The 22,312-nt window shown below is 38.9% G+C and overlaps 1 long non-coding RNA gene and 1 pseudogene across 2 annotated transcripts; one reads left to right on the top strand and one right to left on the bottom strand.

The window, feature by feature from the left end:
• The first annotated feature begins 10,355 nt into the window (after positions 1-10,355).
• LOC108171582 (NAC domain-containing protein 22-like) lies at positions 10,356-16,804 on the top strand (annotated as a pseudogene). Its single transcript, XR_011582632.1, has 5 exons — positions 10,356-10,624; positions 10,915-11,242; position 12,134; positions 16,128-16,388; positions 16,483-16,804. The product of XR_011582632.1 is annotated as an NAC domain-containing protein 22-like (transcript).
• A 363-nt stretch (positions 16,805-17,167) lies between these two features.
• On the bottom strand, positions 17,168-18,030 carry LOC139197337 (uncharacterized). The gene is made up of 2 exons (XR_011582634.1): positions 17,517-18,030; positions 17,168-17,396 (listed from the first exon to the last, which is right to left on the bottom strand). It is a non-coding gene; the product is annotated as an uncharacterized lncRNA (long non-coding RNA).
• Between the last annotated feature and the right edge of the window lie 4,282 nt (positions 18,031-22,312).

The following is a 22,312-nucleotide window of genomic DNA, read 5'->3' as shown; positions in this document are numbered from 1 at the left end:
GTGACCCCTGTAGTATACAAGTCTTACCAGCTATGTTTATAATTAAACTTCTCAATTCTTCGTTTCTTCAAAACCCCCCAAAAAACGCACTTAACATTTTCCCTTCCTTCTTGAACCAAAATCAGAAGAACCAGAAATCCAAGGAGAAAAAAAAAATCTTAAAAACCGAACCAAAATCGTATGAAACCGCATCGAACCGAACCAAATGGTTTGGTTTCATTTCGATTTTGATTTCAAAACCACACCGTAAAATGTTACGGTTTTGGTTGCGGTTTCACTCGAAACCGCACCATGCCCACCCTTAATATCAAGTTTTCCTAAGATCTTTCATCTTAAATTCTGATTTTAAGTGAACGGCAATTTAATCAAGCTCTACAGAAGTTTCGATGAGGTTCATGTCGTCGACATAAACTGTAATCATTGCAAATCTGAAATGTGATTTCTTAATGAACACGTATGGGCATAGTTTGTTGTTCACATAACCCTAACTTGTCAAATATTCACTCAGACGATTGTACCACATCCGCCCATATTTGTTTCAACTATAGAGCGATCTCTTCAATCTAATCAAGAGAGCGTTCCGTGGTCTAGAACTATTTAAACCAGTCAATGGACGTCATTCTGGAACTTTCATGTACATTTCCATATCTAGATCTCCATAGAGATACATGTTTACCATGTCCATAAGATGCATATTTAATTTTTTCAGAAACTACCAAACTGATAAAGTAATGGAACGTTATGACGTCTATTACGAGGGAATATGTATCCTTGTAATCAATCCCAAAGCGTTGAGAGAAGCCTTGTGCTATGAGGCATGCTTTGAATCGCACTATTTCATTCTTCTCATTACGCTTCCTCACGAAAATCCACTTGTAGCCCATAGGTTTCACATGTAGTAGAGTATGAGTTACAGGCCCAAACATCTTACGTTTTGCGAGTGAATCAAGTTCTACCTATATTGCTTGTTTCCAGTTTGATCAATCTATTCTACATTGACATTCATCAACAAAATGTGGTTCAATGTCATCGCTAAGCATGATGCCGAAAGCAACGATATATGTGAATGCATCATCGAAAATCATCTCATTCCGATTCCAAACCTCATCCATTATTGCTTAATGGACCGAAATCTCACGACTCTCAGGAGGCCGGTATGTCTCTTCTAAGACATCACCATAATCTAGAATGACTTCATGCATTGGAACAGATAAGTAAGTAATGATTGGATTCAAACTAGGGTCACTAGTTTGTGCTGTTTTCCTCTTCTGAGGTTGTGAATCCTTTGAACCAGGAGGCCTGCCACGCTTCAGGGCATAAGCAGGTGATTGGCTAGCCACTAGCATGTTGTGCCTTGTGGAAGGTGTAACCGCCCCACCCTTAGGGACGGTCCGGCCTTCGACGGTGGTGTTATCACATACGTTCAATATGTCAATCCTTACATGTGTGTTTGCAGCGAGTATATTTGATCTCGTCAATTTCGCTAGATCAGTAAAAGCATCCAGCATGCTTTAAGTGATGTTCTGAATATCTAGAATACGTTGCACTTCAGTTTCAGACTGAGGGGTGCGGGGATCTAAATGAGACATAGTGGGAGTAATCCACGACAATTCGCGGTGTTTTACAGGAACGTTAGTGATCTCATCTACCCCTAATGACGGGAAGACTGTCTTATCAAAATGACAATCTGCAAAACGTGCAGTAATGAGATCTCTTATCAAGGGTTCTAAGTAACAAATAATGGATGACAAATCATAACCAACATAAATTTCCATTTTTCTCTGAGTAACCATTTTGATACGTAGTGGCGGCGCTATTAGCACATAGATTGCGTACCCAAACATATGTAAATGTGAGATGTTAGGCTCGTATCCAGTTACCAACAGTAACAGTGAATGAGGTTAGGCAATGGTGGGCCTTAAGCGGACTAACATAGTTGCGTGCAATATTGCATAGCCCCAGGCAAATACAGGTAAATTGGTTTACATAACCAAAGTTCGAGCTATCATTTGAAGGCGCTTTATGAAAGCTTCTGCCATGCCGTTTTGGGTGTGAACATGGGGTGCAGGATGTTTAACTTTAATCCCAACATACATGCAATAATCGTCTAAACTTTGTGACGTAAACTCTCTAGCATTATCCAGTCGAATCAACTTAATCGGATAATCAGGGTGGTGAACCCTAAGCTTAATAATTTGTGCTAGGAGTTTCACAAATGCAGGATTTCATGTGGACAATAAGCAGACATGTGATCATCGCATCAATGCATCAACCAACACCATAAAGCATCTAAATAGTCCGCATGTTGGTTGGATAGGTCCACAAATATCCCCTTGAATCCTCTGAAGAAACTTAGGGGGGTCGTGAATAATCTTTATAAGTGAGGGTACAATATTCAACTTCCCCAATGAGCGTGCTTTGCAAAACGAATGGCTGGGATAAGATTTCAAGTGATGCCCAAGTGATGCTTTAAGGATACGGCGCATCATATCTCGTCCAGGGTGCCCCATTTGATCATGACAAAGCAAGAAAGTGGTCTGGAACTCGGCCATAGGGTCGACCATGTGGTGGGTCTTAATGGCTCGAATGATTGTTATGTACAATCCACTCGGAAGACGTTCTAGTTTCTCGTGAATACGTTTCTGGCCATATTCTTAAGAAGTGATAAAAAGAAATTCAAAACCATTCTCTTTAGTGGTTTCAACATGATATTAATTATCTTGAATATCTTTAAAACTCAGCAACGTTCTTCCAAAACGTGGAGAATATAGTACCTCTTTAATGGTTAATTCAGCATCATTGGACAACATTATACGGGCCTTTTTGTATCCTTCTATCAAGTTGGATAGGCCTGAGAGGGTTGTCAAATGTGCATTTTTAGGTACGAAGTTAGTGAAACTGTGTTTCTCACACAATATAGTGTGCGTGGTGGCACGGTAGCCAGACAACTAACTTCTCCATTAGTCATACCTTGAAATAAATTAATTGAATCGATCATATGCATAACTATAATTCCATTCATTCAATTAATCAATTCGAGAAATAATATCCATAAAATAATTGTTCATAGTTCAAAACAAACCAAAACCAAACAATTAATTCCAAATACTTAGAAAATTGTCCGAAAAATAAACCATAAACATAAAATTTAGGGGGGGTTCGTCCACTAGGGGTATCTCGGCATACCTTTTGAAAATCTAAAACCTTCAGAGTTGTAGTAGTATCTCCGAGAAGTTCTACAAGCGCGAAGTTAAACTCACGATGGGAATGATATTTGGCAATAGCCTCGTGGGTATCTCGACATACGCGTGACTAATGATCCCTTGATCCACAATGATAGCATATGTCCAGTTCAGTGGAAGCCGATTAAACAGTAGTTTTTCCCATATTCTTGAAGTCTGGGGCCTTAGGGGCAAGGATTTGGCGTTTCTAGGTCAAATGTCCTCATTTGGGTAGGCCTCTGTTTTGTTGACCTAGGGCTTGTGGTGGGGCTTACCGCCATTTTCTACAGCCAAGATGGGGTTTCTATCGGTTTTAGCTGCTAGAATTGGTCGTATGCACTTCAGGCTCAGCGTTCAAGCTGGTAAGTCAAGCTTGATGATTTCTCATCAAAAGCTAGTTCTGCTTTTTAGCGATAAGTAAAAAAAAATATCAAATCAGAAAATTTGGTGAACTTCTGTACCTTATATTGTTGCTGCAGGACAATATTAGTGGTATTGAAGGTCGAATAGGTCTTATCCATGAGATCATATTCGGTTAAGTCCTTGTTACAAAACTTAAATAGCGATCGAATTCTACAAAATTCAGAGTTGTATTCATTCACAGACTTAAAGTCTTGGAAGCATAAATGCTGCTAGTCGTGTCTTGCTCCAGGCAAGTAAATGTCTTTATGGTGATTGAAGCGATCGGCTAGAGCGAGCCAGAGGTACGTGGATCCTCATATGCGAGGTACTCAGTTTGCAGTGCATCATGGATGTGTCTGAGGATGAAGATCATAGCAGTAGCTTTCTAAGCTTCGTTGACGGGTTCATCATCGATTGGTTCCTCGATAGTAACTCTAAGACTTTTTGTAGTAAGATGGAGCTTCAAATCTTGAACCCATTTCAGGTAGTTTCTTCTAGAGACTTCTGGAGCAGTGAAATCAAGCTTGTTCAAGTTTGACATGTCCCTAAATAAAGGGTACAACAAAACGTGGTTAGTCATATGAAAAGCCATAAGCATATATCGTAGAACATTCGGGTTCTATAGACATTATTGGTTTAATTTAAGCATGAAAGTTACAGGTTTCATGTAGTAAGTTTTGAATGAAAACTTCAGGTTTCAAAGACTCTAAATTCGAAACTATAGGTTTGATTTAGTTATGAATGTTCAGTTCATATATAAAGGTACATGCAAGAACACAAAATACAAAATACAATAAAGTGTAGTGAATTTGTGGATTGCTTCAGGAACCCAAGTATAAGTGCATCGGACTACGAAAAATAATCAACGATTCAAAGAAACGAAATAATTTATTGAATCGTTAATTGCCAAAAAGTGAGCTTCAGGCCAATAATTTTGTATTAATTATCAGATTAATGGAATGTTGATCACTTTAATTAATTCAATAGATCGTAACCATTCAGGTTTGATCGTAGAAGTAAAAATAATAATAATATTCGGGTTAAAATTATAAAGAATACCAAAAATAACATTAGATTCAAAAATACCCAATTACGGTGGGCTTGGGTACCGTGAGTAGGACAAAGCCCTAAAAGGCATATTAGGCCTCGGGTGGTTGCAGAGCAGCCTAAACATAGCTGTAGGCCACGGGCCATGTAACTAGGACGGGCCCAGCAGCAAAGCTGCTAGTGTTTTGGGTCAAAACTGGTGTAGGCAGACACGGGCCCAGCACGGAAGATGGCCCAGGGACATGTGCGCGGAGCCCAGCAAAGCTTGTTTCAGTTTTTGGGTTGTAGGGACAAGCCCAGCCGTCTAGGCTAGCTTATGGTAATCGCAGGCCGGGGTTAAGACAAAGCCCAACAAGCACAAAGGTTTGTTGGCAAATAAGGCCAAGATAAGGGACAAGCCCAGCAGGCTTCAGGCATGCTAGAGTGTGGGTTGGGGCTTCGGGCTCGTGCGTGTGATCCAACCCAGGCCGAAGTCTTGTTGCGGTTTAGTGGCAGCAAGCCTAAAGAGCTGCTGCGATCGATCCAAGGTGTCGAAAACAACACCGCCCCAAGGTTGTCTCCACGCTGCTAGGCTGCAGACCAGCGCAACGGTCCGATAGTGTTTCCACGATGATGCGGCGGCGGTGCCGCATAAATCCTAGTCTTGTTCTTTCTTTTTTTCAAATTTTTTGGGTTAAAAACCCTAATTGCTTCTAAATTAATTTTGATGCTTTGACTCACAAATTCCACATAGCCTAATTGCATATTGCATGAACAAGTATATATATATATATTGACAAAATATATGAACATATATACAATATATATAATTGGAAGGAAAATATAAATATAAGGGGTTCATGCATCATGGAGAATGTTTTCATGCTTCAAGGTTTTTTCAAATTCTTAATTTATTTTATAAGAACTTGATTGGGAGAAAATAATTGAAAGCCTTTGATTTTGTAGAAGAAAGCTTCCTCCATGATCCTTCAGTTTCTTAACTTTTGGCAAGAGCTTGCTAATAACATATTGTAGGCCAATTTGACTGAACTGTATAAAGGACAAAGAGGGAGAAGGGTTGTCGGCAACAGAGAGAGAAGAGAGAGATGTAATTCTAAAGTGTGTGTTGTATCACCTAATTGTGTCTTTATTTATAGTGGTAGGGAAGGTTAAATTTTTATCCTATTAGGATTACAACTCTAATAGGAATTAAACTACTAGAGAGAATATACAAGATACTCCTAAATATACTAGAATTTACATAATCACATTCCTAATCCAATAGGACTGCAACACATATCTGTTTTTGTTGGACGAACTCACCTCTCGAGAAATTCATTATAAAACCATTGTTGTGTTGCAAGTGATACATATCCGAAAATACAATAAAGTTGAGATTCTATTATATAGTAGTACGTAAAGTAATTCAATTCTTATAAGAATATACAGAGTATTTTTTTTTTCCAATATAAAATTCATACTCGTTTAAAAATAATTATTCCATATGACAATAAATATAGATGCCACGTGTAATAGTATTAAGGCTAGGCTAAATGTAAACTCGACACATGTTAGAACGATATTCTTGTCACCCCACAAGACATGCACAGTAGACGGACTGATGTAAGGCTTTATGATTTTTGGTCAAATACTGACGTAATCATGTGCCTTCACAAACAATTATTTTCTCACGTATTAGTTTCTAGAAAGTTCTTGAATTCTCTCAAATGTATATGTTTCCCTTCAAAAAATACCTAAAGCTGAACTTAGAAGGGGGGCAAAAAATGAATCGAAAGATTCCCACTACACGACAAAATAATTTAATATTTTCAACTTCCAAGGGGGGCAGAAGAAGAATGTGAATGTCCTCGTATTGGAAGCTCAAGACTCAATTATATATTTGCACCTTCAATTTTAGTAGTTATTCTGTTTGGGTCTTTAAACATTTTTTTGTGCCAAATTGGCCCCTAACCTTCTTAAAATGCGTGGTAAAATGAGTACAACGCTAACTCGTACAAAATTTGATAGAATTTACTGGTGGAATTAACAAAACAACAACTCATATTGCAATATGTATATAAAAGAAGTTAAAATCATCTTCTTTTAATTTTTTTTTTTTTTTTTTTTTTGTGAAATGGGATGATTGTGTGTAATCTGTATATATATAAAGCCAGTGCCCCAATTTGCGGCCACGACTTCACCAAACAATTTTGGACAAAAATGCTTTCAAGACAAAAATGTTCAAAAGCAGCCCAATATAATGTATCAAATAATGCAAGGGTATTTTCGTCATATAAACATTATTTTTTTAATAATTAATTTTTATTGTATAGTGATTTATATATATATATATATATATATATATATATATAATTAGTACATCACAATAGACTAGCAATAATGTGATTCAATCAGTTATTTATTAAATTTTTTTTTTCTTGTTTTTTAAACACGTTCAATACATCTTAAGAAGCGTGTAGTGCTAGTTATAAAAAAGACCTCTCGCACGCGCATAATGTGATTCAATTAGTTGTCAAATGATTTTTTTTTTTTTTTAGCAAACGATATTATCTACACTAAGGGGGATGGGGGCTTAGCCTCACAATGGACTAGTAATAATGTGATTCAATCAATTGTTTATAAAATATTATTTTTTCTATTTTTAAACACGTTCAAAACATCTTAAAAAAAGCCTTTTGCACGTGCACAATAATGTGATTCAATCAATTGTTTATTTGTGAAACCCCGCCCTAAATTAATTGTAATTTCATATTAACAGGAATTATGAGATTACCATTTTGCCCTTATCCATCACCCTATTCGGATCCCCCTTCCCTTTTTAGATTTTCTTATAACACTCATTCTCTCTCTATGCTTGCCATGTGGCACCACCCCCACCTCTTATCTCCCTCTTTCTTCTTCTCTCTTTTCCCCAGAGTCACACACACACTCTCTCTCCCACACTCTTTCTCCTTCTTTCCGAACCTACACACACCCACACACCCAAGATCGAGACAATGACAGTCGACGACACTACCCTCCACCATCACCTCACTCAATGCTCTATTTCCCTTCTCCTCTGTGAAGCACAAAGAACCCAGGAAGTGCTTCGGCGAACCCCGTGGCCTTCGAGCCAAAATCTAGCCGACTCTAGCCACCTCACTACGTGTTATAGGTACGAACCTCTTCCTCTCTCTATTAGCTTCAATTCTAGGGGTAGATCGTCAAGTCTAGTTGGGTACGGAGTCGATCGGAGGTCGGGAAACTCTGGTCTTCTCCCTCGCAAAACCAGGTCATACCCCACCCGAGACATTAAATCGGGTCATCTAGCCCGGAGCTTTGGGTCGGGCTTTCAAGCCCAAAGCCCATTAAAACCCAAGCCTAAAATCCATTTAAACCCAGGCTTTTAGGCCGTGCTGACTTGGGCCTTCAACCCAATGAACCTAGGCCCAAACTCACTGAACCCAGCCCAGTAACCAAGCCTAACCTAAGACTCGGATTCGGCCCAAACCTAGTCGATTCCCAGACTTCAGGCCACGCGTGGGTCCGTACGTAGGCCTACGCGTGGGTGCACGTGAGGGCAAGCCTGTGCTGGAGTGTAAAGTCCACGTGCTTCCGCTGGAGGGGCTGTGCTCCACCGTCCACAGCTGCGCCGACGCCTTTTTTCGACCAACTTTCCAACGACCTATCTCTGCGCGTGGCTGCTGGGGCCGCAACCTTGCAGCAGCGCGTGAGGGCGCGTGGGTACCCGAGGTCCCACCTTATGTTTTTCGACGTCCTAAATCGCGGCATTTCCGTCCCTCCTTTTTCACATGGCTCTTCGACGACAGAGTATCTGTGAGTGGACCCCTTCTAAAATGCATATTTTGCTATTAGAAATGCATACATGAAAAACATGATTTAATGGTTACGTTTTATGAAATGTTTTATGACTAAATTATTTTTTACTATTTATAAGATATCATGCTTTACTGAGAATATTTTGGAATACCATACTTTATCTATTTCATGTTCTTTGTAGTATATATGATGGATGACTATATACTATGAAGATGTTTTGAGATATGATGTTTGAGCTATTGAGCTCCCTTGAGATATATGTACTTATGTTGGAAAGATTATATACAATGTTTTGTGCTTATCTAGTGGTCATTGTTTTGCCTATGGGCGTATGTTCTGCCTACTGGTGTATGTCCTGCTTACGGGCAATTGTTCTGCCTACGGGCGTATGACCTGCTTACGGGCTCGTGAAGGAGAGCCTTCGGGCTATTATGATACCACTATTTAGCACACTATATATGATATATGTTTTATGAAAGGTTTTATGGCATGTTAGGTTTTCGAAAAACCTATCACCCATTATACTAGTAGTTTTCATAAACTTTAGGGGTTAGTATGTTGTGGAATAACTATGTTTGTACTACTTATATACATCAACTTGGTCCACTCATGTTTGTTTTGCACACCCTCATGACATAGGAACGAGGCAAACGATCCGAGCTACAAGGCATTCCCCTACCAGTGATATCGCGCCATCCTCTCTGCTTCGACATCACTTGTAACAGCACATTCCGCTTGTATTTCTGAATTAGATGTATACTATGAACATGTCATGCATTATCACTATCATTTTATTGACGACTGAATATTATTATATTATTTTGGTAAGGTTTGTATTTGAATATTATGTTTTGTAGTTCAAGCGAAATTTATATGCATGTTTCACATGTTCTCGGCATATGCATTCATTAAATGGCTTTCGTCACCATCGGGTGTCAGCCAGCACGTGGTCATCCCGCTGTCCCCCGGACATCGGGATCGAGGCGTGTCATAATTAAATTTTATTTTCTCTATTTTTAAACACTTAAGAAGCACGTAGTGCCAGTTATAAAAAATAAAAAATAAAAAAATAAGGTCTTTCACACACGCAAAATAATGTGATTCAATTAGTTGTCAAATGATCCCCTTTTTTTTTAACAAACGACGTTATCTAGGTTGGCTTAGCCTCACAATGGGCTAGCAATAATATGATTCAATCAATTGTTTATTAAATATTATTTTCTCTATTTTTAATGTAAATTCAATAAAATGTAGATGGAGATTGAAAGACTAATTTTATTATGTGAATTTAGTTGCTTTGATTGGTTTGTGAGGAGTTTCTTCTAGCATAGACTAATATTATTCATTTAGTCCAAATATTTTGAATTTCTTTTTGCCATAAAAAAAATATTGAAGCAATTCACTCATATATATACATTTAAAATGTGTGAGTTGCGTGTAGCATGCTGTGATTCAAAAAATACATTTTGTACGGCTCAAGCGCGGCTAGTCATATTATTAGTTTAATTAGAATTTAAATAATAAAATCGTTTGTAATCGCATTAGTTTAGTCAAGGTTTAAAATAATAATATTGTTTTTAATCATAATTGTGAATAGCCAAATTAGTTAAAGTAATTAATTATGAAGTAAAAATCGTAAATTAAAATCTATCACAGTGTAATTTAAATTAGATTGAAATTTATCCGATAAGAAAAAGTTAAAAGACCAAAATGAAAGAAGCCTCAAAAGTGTGGGGAGCAAAAGATGAACTTACACCATAAGCTTAAAGACTTGGAAAAAAAACCAACTTTCAAAAGACCAGTGCTTTGAGTGACAAATGGGCCCTTGATGGGCGTATATAAATACAACTTAACTGAAATGTTGCTTCCCCACACAATCTAAAACACTGATCAATAATCACAGTTCAGAGTTGAGAGAGAGATGAGCAGTGGCAGTAGCAGCAGCAGCATGACAACTGAAGAAGGCGATGCAGAGAATGTGAATGTGATCCTACTACCTGGGTTCAGATTCTACCCCACTGATGAGTTGCTGGTCAGCTACTACTTGAGGAACAAGATACAGGGCACCGACTCTCATTTCTGCCACCTCATCCCTGAAATGGATGTCTGCAAGTACGAGCCCTGCGATCTTCCTGGTAACCCCACTAATCTGTCTCACTTTTTCTTCACTACCCGTATCTTATTTCTAATGGATTCTGCTGTTGTTTATGTAAATTTACAATCTTGTTCGATTTTTCTGTTTTTTTCTTCCAGAATTGACTTGGGTTGGTTTCCACTTTTTGTTTACTGTTGTATGCATAAATTTATGATCTTTTCAGTTTTCTGTTGTATGCATAGCTTAAGAGTATTAATATCGTTTGTACCTCAAGAATTGAAGTGGGTTAGTTTCAACTTTTGAACATTTGGTTTTGTTGTTGGATTTTAGCATTCTTCCCAGAAGTCCATGAGAAGGAGTGGTTCTTCTTTACCCGGCTCGATTACAAGTACAACAACGGCACTCGCTGCAACCGGGCCACGGATCAAGGCTTTTACAAGATCACAGGAAAGGAGCGGGAGATCAGAGCTGAAGAATCCAAGGCTGTGGTTGGGAAGAAGAGGACCCTGACATTCTACGAAGGTCGTGTACCGAAATCAAAGAAGACCGATTGGATAGTCCATGAGTATTATCTCACAGAAACTGAGGTGGGTTCTAAACCCACCAAGCAGAAGGACTTTGTCCTCTGCCGCCTGAAGAACAAGTCAGCTAGTTATAAGTAAAAGAAATGGATTGAATATATTATCATACACATCTGCTGCAATAGCAGCAGATATTTATATACATCAAAATACACACGCATGCAATAAAGAAATATACTTTGCTGTCCACAATGCTGCAGTCCATGTGAAGACTGCTGTCCACCATACTGCAGTTCATGTGAAGACCTTTGCTGTCCACGATTCCTGTGAGTGGAGCATCTTCGACAGAAGAGAATGGCTTCCATTAAAATAAGCCATTAGAATAATCTTCACAACAGACATTAGAAAAAGCCATTAGAATAATCTTCACAACAGACTTCATCTAACAGCCCCCCGCAAGCTAACAGGGGGTGGTACAACTGGGAGCTTGGAGATAAGGAACTGAAATCTGGACGAAGACAATCCTTTAGTGAAAATGTCAGCAAGTTGGTCCTGGGAACACACATAATTGACCAACAACTGACCACGAACAACCTTCTCACGAACATAATGATAGTCAACCTCAAGATGCTTGGTTCTCGAATGAAAAACCGGATTGGACGCAAGGGCAATTGAAGAAACATTGTCACACCAAATGGTTGGTTGAACCAGATGGAGATGGAGGTCTTTATAAAGAGACCTTAACCATGATAACTCTGCTGCAGTATAAGCTAACTGCCTATACTCTGCCTCTGCACTCGACCTCGATACTGTCTTTTGTTTTTTTGAACTCCAGGATACAAGGTTGGAACCCAAATAAACACAGAAACCACCTGTGGAGTGACGAGTATCGGGGTTGCCAGCATAATCTGCATCAGAAAATGCTGTCAACTCCACAGTTCCTGGTTTATACAATAGCCCATGATTATACGTAGCCTTCAGATACCGTAGGATTCGCTTTACAGCCATCCAGTGCGTTGTTTTTGGAGAGTGCATGAACTGGCACACTTGATTCACAGCATATGATAAATCTGGCCGAGTGATCGTAAGATACTGTAGTGCCCCAACAACACTACGATACATCTCTGGATTGGCAAAAGGATCTCCAGCATAGGCACTCAACTTCTGACCAGACGGCACTGGAGTGGAAATGGGCTTTGCGTCTGTGAATGTAGTTCTAGTCAGTAGATCCCGAGCATATTTGGACTGACAGAGATGCATGAAATCACCATTATACGTGACCTCAATACCCAGGAAATAACTTAGTGATCCCAAATCCTTCATTGAAAACAAACTACCAAGTTTCTTAATCAAATGATCCATCTGGCGAGGACTATTCCCTGTGAGAAGAATGTCATCAACATAGATTAAAAGAATGAGATATACACCCCGTTGATTAAACACAAACAAACTGTAATCACATGTGGACTCCTCAAAGCCCAGTTGAAGCAAGAAATCTGAGAAGCGTTGGAACCAAGCCCTAGGTGCTTGTTTTAAACCATAAATAGAACGTTGCAGCTTACAAACATGATTTGGAAACTGTTTGTCAATGAAGCCTGATGGTTGCCGCATGTAAACATGTTCATTTAAGTAGCCATGCAAGAACGCATTTGATACATCCAGTTGGCGGACAGGCCATTTCTTTGACACAGCAAGACTTAAGACAAAACGAATGGTGCTGTGTTTAACCACAGGACTGAAAGTTTCAGTGTAATCCACGCCAGCCTTCTGATGAAAACCATTAGCCACTAACCGAGCTTTATGACGCTCAACAGTGCCATCCGCTTTGCGCTTAATTTTGAACACCCATTTATTTGGCAGTACATTCATGTCAGATTGATGTGGAACTAAACTCCACGTGCCACACCTTTGTAATGCATTAAATTCTTGCACCATAGCTTCCCTCCACTCAGGATGCTTGACTGCCTGACTGAAGCATGTTGGTTCAACAGGAATATCTTTAATGGTAACATGCATAGCATACTTTGGATTGGGTTTGACAACTCCAGACTTGGAACGTGTAGTCATAGAGTGGCCAGTATCACTAGACACATTAGGTGGCAAAGAATGTGAATTGACTAACACTTGCTCATGTGATTGTAGTGTGGATCCTAAGGAATGGTTAGATGGTAATGGTATTGGGGGTGGAGATGTTAGACCAGGAGAGGAAGAGATATGTGGCGTGATAGAAGTATCAAGAGAGGACTGGGCACTATGGGTATTTGGTGTAGTAGGACACACAGGAACAGTTGTGGTTAAGGGAAAAGTAAATAATAATTGGGGTAAAAGATTGTTACCTTGGGCTGCAACGCTTTCAGGAGGAGATGTGAGTCCCTTAAAAGGGAAAAAATCCTCATCGAATAGGACATGGCGAGACAAGTAAACTCGTCTTGTGGACAGATCCAAACATTTGTATCCTTGATGATCAAGAGAATACCCAAGAAAGACACATGACTTGGATTTTGGTTGTAATTTATTTTGATTATATGGTGTTAACCAAGGAAAACAACGACAACCAAAAACTTTTAACATGGCATAATTTGGTTTTCTTTGAAACAATTTCTCAAAAGGAGATATGTTTGATAGTACACGAGTTGGCAGACGGTTTATCAAGTATGTAGCAGTTAAGCATGCATCAAACCAAAACTTATTAGGCATATGAGATTGAGAAAGCATAACAATACTGGTTTCGACAATGTGTCGGTGTTTCCGTTCTGCCAATCCATTTTGTTCAGGATGTTTTGGACAAGAAAAACGTTGAGAAATTCCATGGACGCCAAGAAAGTTTTGAAAGGCATGACTTTTATATTCACCACCTTCATCACATTGAAGGGTTTTAATTGAACAGTTAAACATCTTTTCAACCTTAACTTTAAACTTTACAAATATGTCAAAAACTTCAGATTTTTGTTTCATGGGAAAGATCCAAGAATATCGGGAATAATCATCCACAAACAACAGATAATAACGAAAACCTTCATTAGAAATAATTGGAGAACACCACACATCAGAATGTAAAAGTTGCAAAGGAAATTGAGAGACAGACTCAGACTTACTGAAAGGTAACCGAGTACTCTTTCCTAAAGGACATGACTCACAAAAGATGACATTAGATGTACCATGAATTGGTACAAATTTATTTGAAATTAAAAACTTGATTATTGGTTTGGCAGGGTGACCAAGACGAGCATGCCACTTTTGAACAGACACCCTAACGCCCACAAACGCAGAAACTGGATACTTGAGGTGACCACTGCCATTTGGAAATGGGTATAACCCATTCTCACATCTCCCTCGGAAAAGCGTCTTCCGTGTCTTGAGGTCCTTAACAAGGAAAAAATGTGGAAAGATTAGTAAATAACAGTCATTGTCTAAGGTGAACCTATGGGCGGAGATGATATTGGTAGAAGCAGTAGGGCAATGAAGGATATCTTGTAAAGCAAATGAGCAAGCAGTAGTATTAAGTTGAGTTGAACCACAATGTGCAATAGAAATTCCAGAAGTATTACCTATACCTCCCACACCATCTTTACCAGTATAGTCTTTAGGATTTACCAAATTCTGAAAGTCGGGAGTAATATGTGCGTTGGCACCTGTGTCCAGGAGCCAATTTCCATTTTGCTGCTTGTTGATGGGGATGGTGGAGGACGTCATTGCCGAGAGACGTTGGGCAGGAATTCGGCCTTCAAAAGCAGTATTCATGCGGTGGTAGCAGTCAAGAGCGGGATGTCCAGGTTTGCCGCAGATTTGGCAAACAATGCGATCACCATATGAAGCCGATCTTTCAATATTACCTGAAGGATTGCGCTGATAATTATTATTACGTGGGTTGTAGCTTCTTTGAGCACCACGAGTGGTTGGAGAGGTGCCTCGTCCATTTCCACGAGAGCGGCCTCCACCACGGCCTCTAGACGCAATGAAGGCATTGACAGTAGCACCTTCCACCAAAGGGACAGTTTGGTCCGCCATTCTTCTTTCGGTTGTGAGCAGGAGTGCTTCAAGAGTGGGATACGTGATAGGATTATCACGAGCTTGTGCAGCACTTACTGTCATCTCAAAGGCCGGTCCAAGATTGTTCAACACAATCTGCACGAGCTCATCATCACTCACAGGATGCCCAGCTAGGGCAAGGTTATCAGCTATCGCATTCATGCGATCTAGGTAATCCACCACAGATAGATCACCTTTCTTGGTCTGCAACAACTCATTTCTCAAAAACAAAATTCTATTTTGAGAAGTAGAGGCGTACCTTTGCTCAAGAGCTTCCCAGGTTGCTCGAGCAGTTCGTTTGCTTGCCACCACAGACAAGACAGAGGTAGTTAGAGAACCATTTATCCAACTGAGGATCATTTGATCCTGTTGTACCCAGGCAGTATACGCTGGGTTCAGAGTGGTTGCACCAGTCACATTCTTTGGAGGACACACCAGCGTGCCATCAACATATCCCATCAGATCCCTACTTTTTAGGATAGGAAGTATTTGAGCCAACCACAGTGGGTAGTTGGTTCTATCCAGTTTGATATTAACAACAGTGGAAAACGGATGAAACGAGTTGTTTGGGAGGGTGGATGAACTAGCAGAAACATTGGTTTCAGCCATGGAAGCGAGGATGGGAAGGATAGGAAAACGAGGATCGTTGTCGTTAGACAAAAAAAGCTCTAGATACCATAAAAGAAATGGATTGAATATATTATCATACACATCTGCTGCAATAGCAGCAGATATTTATATACATCAAAATACACACGCATGCAATAAAGAAATATACTTTGCTGTCCACAATGCTGCAGTCCATGTGAAGACTGCTGTCCACCATACTGCAGTTCATGTGAAGACCTTTGCTGTCCACGATTCCTGTGAGTGGAGCATCTTCGACAGAAGAGAATGGCTTCCATTAAAATAAGCCATTAGAATAATCTTCACAACAGACATTAGAAAAAGCCATTAGAATAATCTTCACAACAGACTTCATCTAACAATAAGAAGCCGAAGGGTGATCCAATCCGCGGCGAATTAGCTGATTCGGGAGCGAGTTCCGAAGATGATCAAGCTGTTGTAAGTGATGTGATAGTAGAGCCAGTGGAACATCTGGGAAACAAAGAGCTAGGAGATGTTAATAGCAATGAGTCTCCAGATGGTTCTTGTCTTATGGACTGCAATGACATTTGGACCTTAGCTGATGGTGATGTTGAAACTGGTGGCTGGAAATTCTCGGATTTCGATGATCCAACTAGGTTTCTAGAGGTGTGATAATCATATGCTTTTTTCTGCTTTCTTTTGATTGAACTTGCAAAACCTGCCAATAACACCTGCTTGTTTGTCATCCTTAATCCACCAGTTGTTTGCTGAGATGCGAGACATTCTGAATTCACCTTCTCAACCGCCGCAGCCAATGCAGATACCACAGCCACATCAGCCGCCGCGACCATATCAGCCTCTGCAGCCACATCAACCATAGGATTACTGCCCCGCCACACTACAGCCACCACAGCCACATCTGCCGCCGCAACCACAGCAGCCTCTGCAGCCCATCAATAAACACGGAACTGGGAGATGTTGTGCATACCAATAACTATATTGGATGCAATGATGAGTTACAGTCTCTAGATAATATGGAGATTGCAAATGTTTTCCCATAGTCCTTCGTTTATCATTGTTGACCAGGATTAGTAATTTAGTATTCTGGGAAGAAACAAAATACCCTACTTTTAGTGACTCTAATCTACCAGAGTCGCAAGCACGAGTCTAAGATAGCAATAGTGAAGCAAGAAACATAGCAAAACAGGTTTATAGTCTTCTATTAGCTATTCAAGAAGCACATCAGTATAGCTAGTGAACAGCAAGATCTTAGTTATCAGAGAACAACAAGATCTGAATTATTGGAAACAGCAATAGGGGACGTGTAAACCCCAAGAGTTGCAGCAAGAGTAAAAGCATCACCCTAATCTACCATTCAGGAACTGTAGGCATTAGAAACTTTTTCTGCTAGTTTTGGACGATCATTTCCAGGACAACCGATGTAGGTTTGCTAAGCCTGTTTTTCTTCTTTTTGGCCTTTTTTTAGCATTCCCTAGCTTTAGAAACTTCAAAGCTTGTTAGGTGAACATGTTAGTTCAAAGAACAGCAGCAGAAACCAGTGTTTGAGATGTCATCAGGAAATCTACTCTACTCCAACTGAGTCCAGATGAAGCAAAGATGTCTTTTCCCAGAAGCAGCAGTTGTTTGTAGATCGCGTGTCTCCTGTCAACCAAACTACAAATATTCCTCAGCAAAATTGTCTTTAAATAGTGTACTCTCTTTATCAAAAGCCATAGGAACCTCAACAAAATTGTCTTCAAATAATGTGCTCTATACGTCAAAAGTCATACGTACCTCAGCAAGATTGTCTTCAACCATCATCCATTCGCGTCTAGTCACTGGGAGTTGCTCCGAGAAGAATCCAACCGCAAAGCTGTATCACAAGACAAGGTGAGCAAAGCTGTTTTCTGTTTTATCTCAACTTAATTTGATTTCTGTTAACTCTATTTGCAGGTCAAGGAAAATGCAGAGTATTTCTTTCCTCGAAGCATCTCCTCAAAACCATCAATCAAGTCCCAGATCGGCTGCGACATGGCTGCTGGAGTCTCAAATATATTACAATAACCAGACACCAATGGTGACGTACCGGTTGTTGGTATTGAAATTTGAGGTTCCGTCCCTAATGGAGTAGCAATTACAATCATTATCAAAATCGGATGATTATGATTGGTTTAATCCTTTGATAACCTTCAGAATTAAAAACCCATCTTATGTAAATATTGCTTTAATTAATTTCCCTGTATCAGCTGCTGCGTTTCTGTGCAGCATTTCTGCTTTTCCTGTACTCCTTTCATGTTGTATTGTTGTTAAGGTTGTTTATTTAGAACCTTTCAATTTCAGTGGAATTTTGTGGTTATATTCTCTTCTCATATTTTAGCCCATATGAAGAAGAAATTGTTTTTGACTTCCAATCGAGTTAAAACTTGAAACCAAAATAATGCTAAAAAACTTTGTGATTTTGTAACATAACTCTGTATGTTATGGTACAACCAAATAAGGAGAAATGGATCAAAAGGATATCCAGCTGCAATCAGGCGTCCATAGTTTTAGCAATCCATGAGAAAGTAGCACAAGTCCACATCAACTGAATGCACATTTACAACCTTTTTTTTCTTTTTGTAAACAAGTGGAGAACACTCGAATCGAACTTATGATCTCTATACTATTGGAAAGAGATGTACTCATTTGGGGCATTTGGATATAATTGGAATAGCCAGTTGCTACTGAATAATTATTTTGAGTTAATGTGTTTAGTTGTTTGTTAATTGAGTTTTAAGTTTGGTATCAACTAGGATGGTTTCTAGTAGACTAGTAGTGTAGTCATGGGAATAACGGTTTTAGCTAGTGGCATATATAGGTGAGATGACAACATTTTGTTGCAAATTAGCTTATTAGGAACTTTTGTAATCCCATCAATTGTTTCAATGAGGGAAGTTTTTTCCCACAGCAAAAGAGCAGCATATTCTCTGCAATTTCTCCAAAGTTGTTGAGTGACACTCACGATTAGCAAAGTGGAGTTATTTTGTTGCCCCATGTCGAGTGATTCCAGGCTATTTTGAGAACGGGTCGAACCAAACCGATATGAAGTATAGACCATTGTCAAATTGTTGTCAAAGAAAAGCTGAGGTTCTTACTCCAAATTATATAGAAAATTGAGGTTCTAACACAAAGTAATTAGCGACATGTGAGGTAGTCTAATTCCTTATATGAACCTACAAGGCTCTTTTTTCCAATATAAGATTAATACACTCAATCATAATCCTAGTCAAGGATGATCATTCCATGTGACAATAAATCACCTATAAAAACCACGTGTACAGTTATTACAGCTAAGCTAGATATAAACTTGACATATGCATTATTGTCACTACACAAATGTTTTAAAAGGCAAAGACGAAGCTGATGATAGCTTCGCCTAGGCGATAGTCTTATTTATATACATAACATAATACCTTGTAAAACAATCAAGCAAGCATAGCAAACAATTAAATATTTAACTATTATTATATCTCTAATTAGCATCGCCCCTCCCAAATGCCTAAGCTAGTCTATAGTCCACTCATGTTGGGCAGAGGCATTTTTTTGATAGTCCCACCAAAAAATTGCTAGACTAGTCTTCTTCTTCTTCTTCTTCCCTTTTTTTTTTTGTTTTTTTTGAGTTCATCAATATTTTTACATTAAGGGGAAGAGAATTCGGCTAAATCACACAATATGCAACTTAATTTGGTATCGAATTCGTCATCCACGAGATTTGACCTTACTTCCAAGTAAAGAAGAATATCATCAAACCGTAATATTAAGTGGCAATTGCTAGACTAATCTTAACATTAATTTTTTAAAACATTGCTCCACATGGACTTGCACGGTAGACGTAGTGGTCTGCCTTCACAAGCAATTATTTTCCCACGTATTAGGCCTCGTTTGGCAGCTCGGACTGTACTGACTATTTCTGTCGGATAGGATAAATAGCCATCGGATAGTACTGACTAAATTAGTCGGGCGTTTGGTGCAGTATCGGACTAATGACCGTAGTATTTATACTGTGTTTGGTATTATACCGGATAGAAGAAATCAAACTTAAAATAAAATTAAAAAAAAAAAAGCTGAAATCATCTCTCTTGTTCCAGATCTCTCCGCCGCACCCCCCCCCAAACTCCCTCCCTTTCTATCCCTTCTTCTTCTTCCTCGTCTGCTCCTCTGAACTAAACCCCACCACAAAGGCAGCAACAAGAAACCCAACAAAACCCACCTTTCAAATTCTCATAGTTTTTTTCCCAATCCTTCTCTTTTTTTTAGCTACAAATCAACCCAACAAAAAAACACACCACAAACCAAGAAAATTCACACAAAGGACTTTGTTTTCTATTTGTCCTAAAAAACAATTGGAAGGAAATTCACGGAGGACACCTTTTTTTCAACAAACCAAGAACACTCATCGGAGAGAAAAATGGGGCTGACTGATTTTGGGCATTAGGTTGGGGAAAAGCATTGACAAAATTCGATTTGGAGGAGGGGAAGAGCTGAGTGATGCCTCCAGTTGGCGAATTCCTCAGCTTCCATCCGCCCCTTTCTGTATATCCCTGTGGAATATGTTGTTTCGCTATTGGTCTCCTTTTGTCTCTCTCTCACTCTCTTCTTTGTTCCTCTGTGTGCTTTCCGTCGGACGAGACGGGAAATTAGTCAGCGAATGACTGCAGAGGAGTGGCGCCTGGGGTGGAGAACTCGTCGAGGAACTGCTCGAAGGCCCACTTTGAGATGTCGTTAACGGCGGCTTCGTGAAGTTGGAGAGGACAGCGCCCCGACTAATTATCCTGAGCTTTTGGGTTGTTTTAATAGTACGATGTCAACCGTATAAAATTTGATGGGCCGGATAATTAAGTGGGTGCTTATTTAGTACGAGAGTGCACCAAACAACTGCTCCCGTATTATTTATCCTATCCGATGCTTTATACGGCATGCCAAACGAGGCCTTAGAGTCTAGAATGATCTTGAAATCTCTCGAATGTATATGTTTCACTCCAAAAATGAGCTGGAATTCTCTATGGATCTCAAAGCCCAGAACCCCACAATTTCACAATTTGGACCACCTAATATAGAGATTCGGGCCCTTTAAAATTTTGGGTTTTTATAAAATGAAAACTAGTTAAAATAATTTAAAAACTTTGAATTTTAACGAAAATAACAAAATAAAGGCTAAAATGAATAGTTCATGATTGACTTTTTAGTATAAAAATATGATTTTTAATTAAAATGAACAGTACCAGAAACTTTTCTTTAAAGTTTCCTTTTATAAAATGAATCCGTAAAATAAGTTTAATAAAGACATTAAAATTGAAGTTGAAAGGCCAGAATCTCATTATCTGCGTACTACGAACACCAAAATTCGGAATGAATCTCAATTCTCTTAAAAATTACGGCAGTTCATCTTCCGATAAAAAAGTGGGAGAGTGGGGGCGGGCGAGAAGAATCGTAAGATTCCCACTCCAGGACTAAAAAGATAAAATAAAAATTAACGCGTTAAAGGACGATGATGGGGTCCACTAATAATGATATGACGCAGCCATGTTTGTGACTTGGGTAAAACTTGCATTGGAAGCCCAAGACTTCATTATATATTTGCACCTTCAATTTTAGTAGCTCTTATGTTTGGGTCTTTAAATCTTTTTTTTGTACCAAATTGGCCTCTAAACTTCTAAAAATGCATGGTAAAACGAGGACAACATTAATCCCTTTACAAATTTGATAGAGTTTACACATGTGTGCTATCCAATTCAAACGGTTTTTAGTTGTAATAAATCCAGCATCGCCTATGTAAACAAAAAAGCTTTTCGGACGAACACAAAACAAATGTAATTAACAAAACAAACACTCATATTGAAATATTGGACGTCCAAACTTATGTGAAATGTTCATCTACAAATTAAATGTTCAATTCAGACCCTTTTTTGTTGTAAAAAATTTTCCGTCGCCCATGTAAACAAGAAAGCTTTTCGGACGAACACAAAACAAATGTAATTAACAAAACGAATAATTGTTAAAGGCAAATTTGGACCACATTATTGCTAGCTTATTGCAAGACTTAGCCCATTCCCCCACCCTCTTTAGTTAGATAAGATCGTTTGTTAAAAAACAAAAAACAAAAAAAACAAAACGAATACTCATATTGAAATATTGGACATCGAGATTTATGTGGAGTAAATGTTCACCTACAAATTAAATTTTGACTCGGTGGGGCTATGTGGCGCACCAAAAGGCAATTGGCTCTTTCCAGGTTCATATGTCTCGCCAAATTGCATATATTGCATATGACTCATCAAAGTCGAACGAGTCACCAGAAGTGATGTATATCAACATCTGAGACCTCCGTCAAACAAATCATATCAAGTAAATAAAGGAGCAAGTTAACCTAATTGATCAGATCCACTCAATTATGATTTAATTTTTCAAATTACTGATTTTGATTTAATTAATAACTATAAGTCTAAATTAAATCAAATCAAATACAAAAGGGGAAAAATTAACTCTAATTTAATTAAATTATATTAATTATGGTTAAATTTCCTAAATTAAAGATTTTCTGATGTAATTAA

Source organism: Malus domestica, chromosome 01, assembly GCF_042453785.1.
Source record: "Malus domestica chromosome 01, GDT2T_hap1".
In the NCBI taxonomy this organism is placed as follows: Eukaryota; Viridiplantae; Streptophyta; class Magnoliopsida; order Rosales; family Rosaceae; genus Malus; species Malus domestica.
Note: the sequence above shows the minus strand (reverse complement) of the source record. Positions and strands in the feature narration are given on the sequence as shown.